Genomic DNA, 5,849 nt, shown 5'->3' on the forward strand with positions numbered 1-5,849 from the left:
TTCGTAACCGACGCATGGGATCAATCGGCTAATGTATGAAAACAGCAGTTGAAAAGAATGAAGATGATGTGTGAAAAGGCAAGGGAACAATATGATGGTAATGCATGGGAAAAAGACGAAATTAGTGATCAAGCGGCGGTAACGTTAAGGAAGTTAAAAAGTTATATTTGAAAATTCATAAAAGGTCTGACAAGACAGTGATTTCAGCCGGTTTTAAGATAACTTGGGGGCTGAGTACAGTAATATAATTTCAACCAATACAAAGGACATGATTTCATGAGGGACATGGTTATAAGCAGATTTTCAAGATAACAATGATGATATGATGACTCGCCATCAAGGTTTTGAAGAAATCGAGGATTACCTGGGGAAAAGGCGTAATAGTTGGACAAGGAATACTGTATGATTTTGATGAAAAGGATAAAACCTGCTGATCAGAGTCTCATTTAGGTTCAACCTGATCAGCAAGCTTGGGGGCTTATGTTGTAACTAATATATCCATTGCCGGTTCATACCGGTCAAACCAACCTCAGCCGGGTTCAATTGAGAGATAAAGGTAAGATGATCGAAGACGTCCAAAGAGGAGCGATGATCTGATGGCCATGATTGAAAGAGTATTATAAGCGGGAAAGCCAGTATAAAAGCGAGGGAAGATCCGTAAGAAGGTAAGTCTCTAGAATCAACTTTTTTGTGTAAAAAAACACCCCTGCGGTTTCTGCGGGGGGGGGGGGGGTTCAACCGGACTCAGCTGATGAGACAAATGAATTTAAGGGACCACCCAAAGGTTAAACAAAGGCTTAATCATAGCCATCCGATCTATACTTTCCATCCGACGGTTATCAGTGATAAGAGACAACGTATTGAAGCCTATAAATAGAGCCAAGATTCTGATGAAAGGTAAGCTCATTCGAATATTCACACACTTCTCGCTCATTTTCCATTAAAGCTCTCTGAGAGCTCTACTTCTGATCATCTACTGACTAGATCGTCGGAGACAGGCGATCGGAGACGATCGGCTTGCGTTTCTCACTTGGTGTTCTATCTTTCAGGAGCGAGAGGTTGATTGACTGAAGAGCGAGTCAGATCAATCCAGATCTGAATGGATTGGTGCAAGGATTACGGTTCAAAGCCTCCGGCAATTTTAGCACCAACATTTGGCGCCGTCTGTGGGAAACTGAGCAAAAAGCTATGGCTCAACTACCGGAAGAGCATGATCGTTCTTCTGCAATCTTTTTGTTTGGAGATCTTTTGCTTAGCGATCAAGTTTTTTCTAAAGATCTGTCTTGAAAAAGCATCCAAGATCTTACGCTCTTTTTCCGATGAATTTTCATATACTGCAAGCTAGATCTGAGTCGATTATGTGAATTTGGAGAAGAAAGCGAGATCTTCTTCACAGCTCTTATATCTTGGTTTTCATAAAGTAACAATAAGGGTGGAGCAAGAAGCATCCTGCTATATCTTGTTTCTTGATCTTTGGTTCTTTACCTTCGATCTATTGGATCTACTGATTATGGTTCCACAAAACAACAAGCAAAGCGAAGTCTCTTCTTCAGTAGCTACTGCTTCAAGATACCTGCAGCCAACGATGATACTCTGCCCATCATCAATCTTGCTGATAAGTTTTCCTTTCACTCAGAAATAAGTATCTTTGTTTTCAGATCTTAGATCTCGGTTACCATTTTTCCAGATCTAAACATTTACATTTCTTATATCTGTCACTGTTCTCTTATATCTAAATATCTCTATTTTCTAAAGATCTTTTATCACTCTTAAACTTGTTGTAAAGACATTAGAGACAAGTTTTCTTGTTGCAGCGATTACACGGATCGGCCACACATGACAATAATGGTGGAGCAAGAAACATCCTTCTTTCACCTTTAAGTGTTGTGTAACCAAAACCAAGCGAGACGACTAACTGATTGGCATCTCAGATGATCGTTGTTATTTTGATTAGCGTCTCGATCGGCAGTTTTTCTTTTTATCCTATGACCAGCGTTTCTTTTGGATTTGGTTCTTTACCTTCGATCTATTGGATCTACTGATTTGCTTTTCCATGTGCTGTTCTCCATTCTCTTGGATCTAAGTATCTCATTTCTTTCAGATCTGAGATCTCTATTGCTGATTTTCCAGATTTCCATCTCAAGAATCTTAATTAAGCCCCTCGGAGGAGTTGTGCCTGTGATCGTCTCCTATGGATTCAGATTTCAGATGAAGATGAGAGGATCTCGTTCTGAATGAGAGGCCAGAATGGTTCGATATCATGCCAGTTCCTCAAGACGACGGCCCCAATCCAGTTGTCCCCATCGCTTACCATGAAGATTTCAGGGAAATCATGGATTACTTTTGAGCTGTTTATCTTGTTGATGAGAGGACCCCCTGATCTTTGCGCCTGTGCCTTGCCTCATGGCTTTTAATTCCAATAGATTCCTTTCTCACCCGAAAAGGTTGATGGAGTTGGTGGAAGGTTCATATAGAAATCAAATAAGGCCTCATCTAACTGGACGTGTTTAATGGGTGGAGGAAGTCATTGAGTCGAACTTGGATTTCACGCTCCGTAAACCACAAGTCAAGACAAATATTGTCCCTCGAGCTTAGAAAAATTGCTTTCTAGAAAGCAATGTGGAATATTTGAAATCTGAAAAGGTTCATGAGAGTAAATCCATGAATGCTGGAAATTGCATGGTGTGACATTTCAGGCGCCTTATACTTGAGACACTTAATGCCGACCTTCATCAGGAACTGGATTTCATTGAAACTATTGCCAAGAGTAACTCCAAGAACTATCAAATATGGCATCATAAGCGGTGGGTTGCTGAGAAATTGGGAACAGAAGCTAGCAGCTCTGAACTCACGTTCACCAGGAAAATTCTTTCACTTGATGATAAAAATTATCATGCCTGGTCTCATAGGCAGGAATGGCGTCTCCCCCAGATCACTTCACCTTTCCGTTTGTATTTAGATCTAAGAGAACTTCATGCTCTTATTTTAAAGCTGGGTCTTTATTCATATATTTTCGTGACTAACGCTTTGATTCATATGTTCAGTTGTTATGGTTTGGTCGATGTTGCTTTGAAGGTGTTTGATGAGATTCCCAAAAGAGACTTGGTTTCTTGGTCTTCGCTGATCGCTTGTTTTGCGACCAATGGTTTTGGACTCGAGGCTTTAGCTGTTCTTTGAAGAAATTCAGGTTACCACGAGCATAACACCTGATGAGGTTACGATGGTTACTCTGATATCCACTGTCTCCAGTTTGGGGTTCTTGGAATTGGGTAGATGGTTTTATATTTTTATCTACAGAAATGGGTTTGATCTTTCTGTTCCGTTGGGTACCTCTTTAATAGACATGTTCTCAAGATGTGGATCCATTGAAGAGGCACGGTCAGTGTTTGATAAAATGCCAAGAAGAAATGTTTACACATGGACTGCATTGATTAATGGGCTTGCTGTTCATGGGCAGAGTGGAGAAGCAATGAGAATGTTCTATGAAATGAAGAGGACAGGGTTACAACCAGATTGTGTCACATTTATTGGAGTTCTATTGGCTTGTAGCCATAGGGGCCTTGTGGAGCTTGGTTGGCAAATTTTTTCGAGCAATTAGGCCAAATTCTGTTCTATGGAGGACTTTGCTTGGAGCTTGTGCTTATCATGGTAATCTGGAGTTAGCGAAGCGGGTAAAGGATCATATCTCTGTTCTTGATCCTGATCATGATGGTGACTATGTGCTTCTATCAAATGTCTATGGTGGTTCTGGTCAATGGCAGAAAAGGCAGGGTGAAGAAGAGGAGAAAGAACACAATCTTAGTTTTCATAGTGAGAAACTAGCTGTAGCTGGCTCCTTAATGCTAATGGGACCGAAACCCGCCCATCATTTCGGCAGGGAATTTGCTCTTAACATTTCTAGAGGCAGCATCATCTTGCATTAGCCCATGAGCATTATTTCCCCCCTTATTCATACTTATATAGAGGATGGATAAAATGCATTATTCCTTTGTTACATCAATATCTTTCCAAATTGCTGAGGCAACAATTGAAGTTCAATTGGAAACGAAAGCATAACAGCCCAGATGATGGTAGCTTGAATAGCAGCAGCAGCAATGGATGCTACATTCGCAATATTCTTATTTTTCGAAAGCTTTTCTATTCAAGTATCAACTCCTCAAAGAAGCATTTCAAAGATTCTTGAAGAATTCGAGTGCAGAAAGAGATCATGGAGCAAAAAATCTACTGCAATAATAAGATAAGTATATTAGAGTTTCTTGGTCATCATTTCTTTTTCTAACAATAGTTGATTTACAAATTCCTGGTCATCATTTCTTTTTCTAACAATAGTTGATTTACAAATTCCTGGTCATCATTTCTTTTTCTAACAACATTTGAAATCTTCGATTTACAAAGATTCATTCTACATTTGATAAAGAGTGTTTGTCATATATAACCTAGAGATGAATTTGGAATATCAAGAAGAATATATCTAAAATTCCAGATGAGTGCAGCTCTTTACTTGTAGATGGTTACTCACTTCAGCTTCCTTAAAAAAAAAAAAAAAAAGGGAGAAAGAATAGACATTGGTGAAATATGCATTCTGTTAGTATTGTATATAGTTAACTTATGATGGGAGTTTGAGTAAATAGAATATACGTTTAGAGGAGTCATAGAAGTTTTTATTTTGTTTTATATGTTTCTGTTAATTGCAGATAAATATCAGTACCCTAAACAAACATTTGTGAAGTGTCTTATTTGTTTTTATTTATTAATCATAAAAGAATGTCTAGTTATCCTTCTGGCTGCATATAGGAAGGATGAGATATCATCTTATCTTAAAGAGGCAGGAATCCATATATTCTATACTGAACTGATATGAAATGCTTAGTTCCTATCCATTCATTAATTAGGCTTTTTATTAAGTTTCTAACCGTGGGCTTCCCTATAGTGTTATGATATATTATTCTCCTAGTATGATTGTCAGGTTTAGAATTGAAGCTTTAAATTTGCAGGTGGAAATAGAAAAAGGAGGAAATACATCTTGGGAGTTCATCAGTCCAAAACTACATAAATTAAAATTTCTTGAGGAGTTGCAATTATAGCAAACTTCATATTATCATTTTATTATTTGATCTTGCACTTTATGGCAAACTTTGATCTTTCACTTTGCTCAATTTTAACAGACTGGACATTAAAGCATTGATCATTGTGCAACTTTCTCTAAAGACTTCTCTCAGCCACATAAAAGGTTGATCTTGGCTATGAAGGCTTCTGACCAGCAATTTTCTATAGAGCAGAGACTGATCATCATTCTTGAAGACTTACATTATTCTTGAAGACTTACATTATTCTTGAAGACTTATATTATTCTTGAAGACTTATTTCTATCAGTATAAAGCAGACAGGATTTTCTGGTATTCTTGGAGAAATCATCTTATTAAGCGTGGTCATCTAAAATTTCTTCTTCATTATTAATTCAAAAGACATCAATGCGAACCAGTTTCTTCTGATCAAGCCATATCAACGCTGATCCAGGGTCATTCCTTCCGAGTATGATCCCGACTTTCCGAAGTCAGGCCCAAGTGGCCAGCTTTCCGAGGCCTGGTCATGCTTTTCGAAGCTGATCACGGATCATTCCGTACCGAGGATGATCCCGACTCTTCGTGAGTTAGGCTCAAGTAGCCGGCCTTCGAGGCGTGATTATGCTAGCCGATCCGGATCATTCCGACCGAGGATGATCCCGACTCTTCGTGAGTTAGGCTCAAGTAGCGAGCCTTCCGAGGCCTGGTCATGCTTTCGAAGGCGATCACGGATCATTCCGTCCGAGGATGATCCCGACTCTTCGTGAGTTAGGCTCAAGTAGCCTG

At 39.1% G+C, this 5,849-nt stretch overlaps 1 pseudogene; it reads left to right on the forward strand.

Moving 5' to 3' along the window:
* The first annotated feature begins 1,037 nt into the window (after nt 1-1,037).
* On the forward strand, nt 1,038-3,923 carry LOC149022312 (pentatricopeptide repeat-containing protein At4g21065-like; annotated as a pseudogene).
* The last annotated feature ends 1,926 nt before the right edge of the window (nt 3,924-5,849 follow it).

This window comes from Hakea prostrata, chromosome 3, assembly GCF_041222555.1.
Source record: "Hakea prostrata isolate BN-2017 chromosome 3, UWA_Hpros_2, whole genome shotgun sequence".
In the NCBI taxonomy this organism is placed as follows: Eukaryota; Viridiplantae; Streptophyta; class Magnoliopsida; order Proteales; family Proteaceae; genus Hakea; species Hakea prostrata.